Genomic DNA, 10069 nt, shown 5'->3' with positions numbered 1-10069 from the left:
ACAGCACTCAAACAACACCTTCTTGACGAACACCGTCCGATCGACTGGTGTACGCTCCTCCACCTTCTTGACAGACACCCGGACGGTGTTTCGAACTCCCTGCCCAGGGCTGTGCGCAGCTGTTGAGGCCATAGCTCTGAGGTTGGCTGGTCCCTGAATTGGCGTTAGGCCGAAGCCAGCATGAAGATCCACCAATAGCAGGTCAGCACAACCAAATGATCCTCCAACGTCCAATCACGATCCAGCGATGATCTCCACTAGCTCTGATGACTCGCAACTCGACCCCTGTCCTGATAAGAACAGACACTTGATCTTAGCCAAAAGGCCGAGAAGCAAGTTGCCGAAGCCATCAGAAGCATTGCACTGAAGGGCAGAAAAGACCTGCAAATTACATAGCAGGCTCCATCCCTTGGCTACTCCCTCACTGTCACAGTGCATACTTAGTCTGAGCCTCCTAAAGGGCTCACAGCATGCCTGTTTTGGATTGCCTTCAGTTGTGGTTTGTTTTTTGTTCCCTCAGCCAGAAATACCAGGCTCATCTGACTACTGCCTTGCTGCACTATTTAGTGCATTTAAAAAAATATTTTCCTGTATTTTGATTGTGAACTGAAATGGGAAAATATTACTTCAAATTACTTGATACTCATTATAAGTAGTGTTTATGCAACTGCTGGTTCAAGCAATGGGAAACGTCTAATCACAGAAGAGATGGAGTCAGGGGCTGATTCAGAACAGATATTTGGCAGAGAACAAGCAGCTAACTGATATGGAAAATGATGATGAGTTATCAATGACAAAGGCTTCCTGTCTGCCAACAACATATTATCGGCTCCAGTAGCTGAACAGCTCGGGCACGTGAATGTTTAGGTCAGAAAGCCTCGAACCTGTGGCAGGCAATCTGGCATTCTGCGTAATGCAGTTTCCTCTACTTTGGGGAGAGGAATCCAAAGATGTGCTGGTCAGGTGAATTGGCCATACTAAATTGCCCATAGTGTTAGATGCATTAGTCAGAGGTAAATATAGGGTAAGGGAATGGATCTGGGTGTGTTGCTCTTCGGAGGGTCAGTGTGGACTTGTTGGGCCAAAGGGGCTGTTTCCATACTGTAGAGAATCTAATCTAATCTAGTGTAAGAATAGACTGGGTGACCGCTTTGCTGAATACCTATGCTCAGTCTGCAAACGTGACCCTGAGTTTCCATTGGCATGCTATTTCAACACACCACTGTTTTCCCTGGCCAATCTCTCGTGTTGGGCATGCTGCAATGCTCCAGCAAACTACAGTGCAAGCTGGAAGAACAGCTCATTTTCTACTTGAGAATCCTGCAGCTTTCTAGACTCAATATGGAGTTCGATCATTTTAAGGCTTCAGCACCTTCACCCATGTCCTTACATAATCCCCAAACACCAGACTTTGTCATCACTTAGGCCACTACCACAACTAACCCATTATCAGTTACTAATGCCCCCCTTTAGCAGCTACTCATTCTCCCAGGCTGCTCTTTATCCATTCCTTTGTCTGCCCATTGTTTTCCTCTCTCTCTGGGCTCCATCTCTACCTTTCATTTACTCTTTACCCCTGACCTCACCCCTTCTTTAGCATACACTTATATATGCCAACTTTTTCCTCCTAATTAGGAGGAAGTGAAGACTGCAGATGTTGGAGAGTCAGGGTCAAAAGGTGTGGTGCTGGAAAAATACAGCAGTCAGGCAGCATCCAAGGAGCAGGAGAGTCAGCATTTAGGGCATAAGCTCTTCATCAGGAAGGGATGCATCCTGATGAAGGGCTTATGCCAAAACATCGACACTCGTACTCCTCGGATGATGTCTAACCTGCTGTATTTTTCCAGCATCACACCTTTTGACTCAACTTTTTCCTAGCAACAATCAGTTTTGAAGAAGGGTCACTGGACTCAAAATGTTAACTCTGTTTTCTCTCCACGGATACTGCCAGACCAGCTGCACTTTTTGCATTAGTTTCTGATTTCCAGCATTCGCAGTTCTTTGTTTTTTTTTTAAATGCAAGTACAATACATCACCTAGCCTTGCATCTCCAAATAATTTAATTTTTAACTTGTAGTTTTAAATTTCCTACTGGCCTTTAGTTTTTACATCTGTAAAATATTTCTCCAATTGCCTTTTAATTTGAAAGCAATTTAGAATAGGTAATCAAAATGGTAGTTACTTACCAACCAATGAACTTATGGCATTTCCTCGGTGATGCGTTTTTCTTCTTCTTCACCCCCCCCCCCCCCCCTCCCCCTACTGTTTGATTCCTGAATCTCTTACCTTACTGGCTCCTCTCTCTCTCTGTGCTTCCAGTAAAGTCTGTAGGCTTCTATTTTTATTTCCTGCTCTGTCTCAATGGCTTCTTGGTCCCTTTACGCTCCAAATTCCCCAGACCTAACTTGGATATCAAAGAGAAGTACTCAATGAGATAAAAGGAGGGACTGATCTCCACCTCACTCTCACCAAAATCAAGTTACACTCAAATGCAATGCAGCAGTTCTGGAAGAACCCTCCTTTAATGGCTTCTAATTCAAAGATTTCTGGTACTGGATGAAACCAGTTCTCTAATTAATTAGCTTGAGCTGACGACTGTAAATTTCTGTTTTAAAGCTGCAATTAAACAGCACCCAATGAAAAGAGCAACATTTAGTTTAATTGAGTGCATGTGCACGGTGTTTTGGGAATATGCAGAGGGCAAAGCATTTATACTTCCATATTACATACCGTTGTGTGTTATTCAATAAAATTGTTTAAGTTTTGATTTGACAAAGTCTAGTTGTATTTATTAAGAAATCTGGTTGATAGATCTTTGTTTAAAAGATGATATAGATAAAGGTATTTTAATTTGTCATCATGGTAACTAGAAAAGTATTTTTGTTTTATGTTGTGACTCATGGAGCAATGAGACAAGAGTGAAGTGAACTTCAACAGTCTCAGTTGTAACTTAGGCTATACTTGCCAAAAAATGATGGTAGTGGAGGCTTACCATACTGATTTCTGGGACAATGCAAGTATCCTGTGAGGATACAGGGCCTATTTTCTATAGAGTTCAGAAGAATAAGAAGTGATCACATTGAAGCACACACATTTTAGAGGGTGAATGCAGAAAACAGGTTTTCCCTGGTCTCATGGACAATAACCAGGATACACAGCCTCAGAATAAGAGAAGTTATTTAGGACATTCTTAACTCAAAGGGTGGTGAATCTTTGAAACTTTCAGTCTCTGAGGATTATGGAAGCTGAGTCATTGATTATGTTGAAGAGAAATCAATTGTTTCCTAGATACTAATGATAATAAGGGTGTTCTCTACATGGTCATTAATACCTTGTTCTTCAAATAATAACACTCAGGTAATTAGAGTCATAGAGAGGTACACCCCTCTATTTTCACAATTCCATTAACCAAACTCCATTAACCAAAGTAAAAGATAAAATAGATTAAACCAAACTACTTACAAACAAACAAATTCAAAGTGTTTTAAACACATGGCAAATATATAATCCCATTAATCCAAAACACTCCTTTACAAGTTCCAAAAGCAACTTCCACAATATCCAAAAGCACTCTTTTTATGGTACTCACAGCAGAGATGAAAAAAAAACATCCAAACACCTGAATAGAATTAAGCTAATCATGATTTTAACTTCTCAGCTCGAAATGCTGGTAGCTTCTTCCTGGAGCCTCCACCTCATACACCTGAACTTAACCGTGCACAGTTTCAAGTAACCTCTTCAGGGTTTTATCTCAATACTTCTGCTTCAGGGTTATCACTGACCCCTTACCTCAAAGGCAATCTAGTTTTACTATTTCTACCCTTCTCAAAAATATTGCTCCATACAACCATTTCTATCCAGAACTTTACAGAACTGCCAAAAACAAAATAAAATTGAAAATAAAATGTTTAAGCTATGGGTGGTTCCCCGAAGCTTAAACAAAATCTAGATATTTACAACAGACCATAAAGCATCATGGTTTTCTAAGGCTTAAAATATCCTAAGGTAAACAAAAACAAACCATTAATGCAACCAAGCTGTAAAAAGAAAATCACCATGGCTACAAAAGTATTTATAATTTGGAGATGCCGGTATTGGACTGAGGTGTACAAAGTTAAAAATCACAACACCAGGTTATAGTCCAACAGGTTTAATTGGAAGCACACTAGCTTTCGGAGCGACGCTCCTTCATCAGGTGATTGTGCCACAATCACCTGATGAAGGAGCGTCGCTCCGAAAGCTAGTGTGCTTCCAATTAAACCTATTGGACTATAACCTGGTGTTGTGGGAAGTATTTATAAGTTACTTATCAACTTCAGATACACAGAAAATCCTGATGTTACTAATCAAAAGGTTTAACACCCAAACAAACTAATTAAGTGTCTGTTTCCATGCAGCATGGCTCTATAAATCAGACAGTTTACATCACAGATGGAAATTTAAAATCCAGATGTTCTTTATCTGGAAGCTGATATGGGTCAGTGAGTACAGGAGTGATGTATTAATGAGACTTAGTACAAGACACAAGTCGCAGAATTTTGGATAACTTCAAATTTGAAGATGTGGAATTGCATTCCTTTTTGCAGAGGATATTGATATTCAGTTTCAGGAAGTGACCAATTTGCTTCAACCAGAGAAAGGGTTGAAGCAGGGAGCAGATGGGTGTTAAATATTATGTCAAACATTGGTTATAGTTTAATTATTTAATGGAAAATTTCACAAATATTTCCAAAGACATGCAACATCTAATTTTATTTTTGAAACATGTATTTGCGTTAGTATACAGTTCATTGCCTCAGTTTGAGAACAAAGTTATACACACATTGGAGTCTGTTGATTACTGAGCATTATTCCGTCTGTCTTCATGTGCGGGTATATGTAGCAGTAATTCATTCAAAAACTACTGAAACATACAGACCTTTAAAATGAATTACTGCAATTGGGACATTAAACAGAATTAATACAACTGTCATTATATATTTCAAAAATGAAAATTTTATTGCAGTTTAATATTGGCCAAATGTATCTGCCAGATGTCTCATCATCATTTTGCATTTAGTAGATATCTTTTACTTTGAGTCATAAATAGTACAAGCAACTCAGCTCAGTGGTCAGCCAAGTGATTCAGTGTACTACTAACTTGATAAAGCACAGCATGTTTAGTTTATAAACCAGGTTGGATTAAACAAAGCACTGAGAAATGTGCAATTAACCTCCACTTTTAGAAAGCAGACAGAAAATGGCCAGGAATTATGCTTCTGATCCCCAATCAACAAATCTATTGGCCTGCTTGAAATGTTAAAGTACAAACCAGCCAAATTACCAAACTTCATTAACTGATCAAATACTTTATGACAAAATATTTGAGGTCTGAAGCAGCTACAGAACAGATATGGCTTTGTAGCAGCAAGAGTAGAGAGAATTCAGGGGAAAAACAGGGGTGGGGAGGTGGGTTAAAGAAAAAGGAAGTTGAGGAACATAGAATAAGAAGCCATTTCAACCTATCAGGCCTGTTCTGCCATTCAATTCGATTTTAACTGATCATCTTTCTCAATGCCACTTTCCCATCTCCATATCCCTTGATGTCATTCGTCACCAGAATCTATTGGCTTCTATTTTGAAGCTTCTCAATAGGATAGATATTTCCAAACATTCACCAACTTTTTAGTGAAGAAATTCTAAATGGCCTACCTATAATTCAGAGATTACATCCTCTGTTTTTAGACTAACCAGCCAGAGGAAATATCTCATTTATATCTACCGTGGAACACCTTTTAAGAATTTTATAATGTTCATCAAGTTCACTTCTCATTCTTCCAAACTCTATAAAATAGAAGCCCTGTGTTCTCAGTCACCCTTCATAAAATAATCCTGCATGCCAGGGATTAATCTGGTGAACTTCTGTTACACTCCCTCTCTAGCAAGTATATCCCTCCTTTGATAAGACAACTAAAATGGTGCACAGAATTCCAAGCGCAATCTCACCCTAGCTCAATACAATTGTAACAAGACAATGCTAAAATACCATTTGCCTTCCCTACCAATTGTTACACCTGCACGCTAGCTTTTAGTAACACATGAAAAAGGACACAAATAGTCCTGTTGGATACTGACACTTCCCAAGCCCTCATAATTCAAGAAATACATTGTTTTCATCAGTATATAACTTCACAGTTATTTACATTTCATGTCATCTGCCTTGTTCTTACCAATTAATTTAACCTGCCTGCTTGAAGTCTTTTTTCATCATCCTCATAATTTACATGTCCACCTCATCTTGTCATTAGCAAATTTGGAAACATTACAACTGGTCCCCTCATCCAAATTGTTTACATAAATGACGAACAGCCATGGCCCCAACATTGATCCTTGTGGTAGCCCCCCCATAACAGCTTACCACCCCGAGAATAGCCAGCTTATTTCTACTGTCTGGTTTATGTCTAATAACAAATTCTCAATTTATTACCACCTCCCCCAACCCATCCCCTCTAGTTTTGTTTACTCATCTCATTTATGAGACATTTTCCTTCTGAAAAATCCAAATATGTCACATGCACTGGTTCTCCTTTATCCATAAGAAACTTCCTGAGAAAACTTCAGGAGGTGTATCAAACATGATTGCTGTTTTAATTCTGTCCAATTTTACTACTAGTTTTTAAATGCCCAGGTATCATAATTTTAAAAAAGATACTAATATAGTTTCCCTACTAATGACATCAAACTGATCTGTGGTTCTCTAGCCTCCTTCCTTCCTTAAATAAGGATTATGATTTTCTACTTTGCAATCTGCAGGAACCTTTCCAGAATCTAGAGCATTTCAGAAAATAACCAGCAATGCAAACATTCTCTCTACAGGCACCTCTTTTAAGTACACTAGGGTGTAGCTAAGCTGGTCAGAATGTTCAATGCCATTACTTTTGGGTAATACCTCTTAATAATTTCTTTCAGTTCCTCAGTTTCACAAGTCCCTTGGATGCTTAATATTTCTGGGAGATTTTTAGCACCTTCTTGCATGAAGACTAAAATTTCAGTTTCTCAGCCACTTTCCTGTTATCGACTAGAAATTCACGTCTATCCATATGTAATGGGCTTAAATTTAGCTTGTTTTTATTCTCTCTTTGCCCTTTCTTCAATCTGTTTAAAAGGCACCTAAGGCATCTGGGTGGGTATATGAATAGGAAGAGTTTAGAAGGATATGGGCCAAGAGCTGGCAAATGGGATTAGATTAGGTTAGGTTAGGATATCTGGTCGGCATGGACAAGTTGGACCGAAGGGTCTGTTTCTGTGCTGTACATCTCTATGACTCTATGTTCCTTATCTTCCTTTACTGAATTACAAATTGCACCCAACCTTTGGGCTGAATGCTGTTCTGGTCACTATTTTGGAAACTATTTTATTATATCATTCTACTATGCAAGGAACAAGCTCCCACACATGCTGGAAGTAAGTAAGGAACCAAATTTTTCAAAGCTTTAAACTCTTTTCACATTTTTGCAATCTTAATTAAGAGAATACATAAAGATTGCCAAACACAGCATCTTATTCAGTCAGTCCAAAACAACGAAGGTCCTATTCAAACAGTCCTGAACCGCAATGTTCAGATTTCCTGTAAGCATCAGCAGCATTTAATGCTCACTCTCTGGAAAGATACTAAAGTTTGCTTTTAACATACTCATTATTGATCCCATAATATTGCTGCAGAAAAGAAGAAATCCACTAATTAAATCAGGCACGTTTTCCTCAAAGGTTAACGTGTAATCCAGTATCTGCCAGTCGCAGACGCAAGCAGGTCATCAATATTTGATAGGCTTTTAATTTGTTGTGAAAATGGAGCCCTAGATTCTGCTATTATCACATAGTAAAAGCACTTTGGTCCAGTAAATCAGGGCAGGATGTACACACTTCACGTTAAGATCCTGGGGAGCATTATCAAACAAGTTGCAAGTAGGCATGGTATAAAAATCTTGTTATTTTCCCCATTAAAACTTCATGATATAAAAATGCATGTAATGTAGATTTGTTAATGCATGCTAATCCAAGATGGTGGCAGAGTAGGGCACATCTGCTCTGCCCACGTTTTCCTGACCTTGCGAAGAGCTCGGTCATTGCGATGACATCAGTGGCAAGTTTGGGTTCCCGGCAACTTCTGAATCGATGCGATGAGCTCAGCACTGACTCATGATTACTGTAGTGGAGGGGAGTTTGGTTTGCCACGGCATCTGCATCCAGCACAGATTCATGAGAATTGGGGCCTAATACAATTTCCGGTGGCATTGGCGGTGGCTGTATCAGCGAGGTGGGCCCAGAATGGACTCTTGGTCAGTGGCAGCAGAGTAGAGTCTGTCGGTGTGGGACTTGGCAGCATTGATGGTAGCTGCATTGGCAAGGTTAGGGAGGATTCATGGTGGCGACAGCATCGGTGAAGGCGAGATGGCACCGAACAGTGGCAGCTCGTGATCCAGCAGTGCAGTAAGGGGACTCGTGGCCAAGTGTTCCAGGCCCCTGACTGAGCACTTCATAAGAAGGACTATGAAACTGAACTTCATTTGTTTATTTCTCTGCCTTTGGTTTATTTTTGTGTTTTAAGATGGCATTCAAGATCGACAATACTGTGCAACACTTTTCACTGTATTTTGTGACAAAATGCACGTAACAATAAATAGATCAAATAAATAAAATAAAAATAATAGATAATGTACTGGCCTCTGAAGCCAAGGATTGTGGGGGTTCATGAACCATCTGGGGTGCTTTCATTTAATGAGAGTCACAGAGTTATACAGTGCAGAAACGGATCCTTCGGTCCAACCAGTCCACACTGATCATAATCCCAAACTAAACTAGCCCCACGAGCCTGCACTTGACCCATATGCCTCCAAACATTTCCTATTCATATACTAATCCAAATGTCCTTTAAACATTGTAACTGTACTCACATCCACCACTTTCTCTGGAAATTCTTTCTACACACAAACCGTCCTAGTAAAAAAAATTACCCCATTCCTTCTTTAAAATCTCTCTTCTCACCTTAAAGAAATGCGCACCCCCCCCCCCCAACCAAGAGTCAAAATTCCCCATTATAGGGAATATACACCTACATTAACCCTATCTATGCCCTTCTATAAAAGGTCACCCTCAACCACCTCGATTCCAGTGAAAAAATGTCCCAGACTATCATTATAACTCAAACTCTCCATTCCCAGCAACATCCTGACAAATCTTTTTTGAACCATCTCCAGCTTATTATCCTTCGTTTAATAGGGCATCCAGAACTGGACACTGTACTGCAGAAGAGGCCTCATCAACATCTTGTACAACCTCGTCATAATCCCAAACTCCAATACTCCAAAGGACTGAACAATGAAAGCAAGTGTGCTAAACCCCTTCCTAACCCCCATGTCTATATGTGATGCAAACTTCAAAAATAATTATGTACCTGCATGCCTAGGTCACACTGTTTATAACACTACCCAAGGCCCTACTCTTGCTTTTCTTTTTTTAAAAAAAGTCAATTCAATATCTCATTTATCTAAATGAAACTCTATCTGCCACTCCTTAGCCCATTGACCTAATTAATCAAGATCTCTGTAATCTTTGATAAACTTTTTCATTGTCCCAATTTTGGCGCAATCTGCAAACTTACTAACCATGGCTTCTATATTCTCTTCTAAATCATTTATATAAATAATGAAAGTCGACCCAGCACAGATCCCTGTGAAACACCACTGGCCACAGGCCTCCAGTGTGAAAAACAACCCTCCGCTATCTATGACTCTAAGACCTTACAAATGTGATATGAGAAAAACATTTAAACAGTTGAAATCTGTCTCTTCTCAATTTTGATTCTTTCACAAGAGGAAGAATTTCTCCCCATTAATTCTATACTGGGCTTTCAAAAACTTCTCCTCTTTGCAATATTCTCAACACCTTCCTGGTCTACCCTCATAACTGAAGTTTCTCATCTCTGGAAACATTCTTGTAAATCTACTCTCTCTAATGAATTCAAATCCTTCCTGTACTGTAGCACCCAGGACTCCAGCTGAGTTCTAACAAGTATCTTCAAGTTCAGCAC

The 10069-nt window shown here is 39.5% G+C and overlaps 1 protein-coding gene across 6 annotated transcripts in view; it reads right to left on the bottom strand.

The window, feature by feature from the left end:
- capn15 (calpain 15) overlaps positions 1 to 10069 on the bottom strand; it is a 305948-nt gene that overhangs the window by 252575 nt on the left and 43304 nt on the right. For 2 of the 6 annotated variants that reach the window (XM_043711451.1, XM_043711452.1), the window contains exon 2: positions 2287 to 2404. The exons of the other annotated variants lie outside the window; for them this stretch is intronic. The gene's annotated coding sequence lies outside the window, so the exon portion shown is untranslated. The remainder of the gene's footprint in view (positions 1 to 2286; positions 2405 to 10069) is intronic. 6 annotated transcript variants of the gene reach the window in all.

The sequence above is a fragment of the Chiloscyllium plagiosum genome, chromosome 21 (genome assembly GCF_004010195.1).
Source record: "Chiloscyllium plagiosum isolate BGI_BamShark_2017 chromosome 21, ASM401019v2, whole genome shotgun sequence".
Lineage (NCBI taxonomy): Eukaryota > Metazoa > Chordata > Chondrichthyes > Orectolobiformes > Hemiscylliidae > Chiloscyllium > Chiloscyllium plagiosum.
Note: the sequence above shows the minus strand (reverse complement) of the source record. Positions and strands in the feature narration are given on the sequence as shown.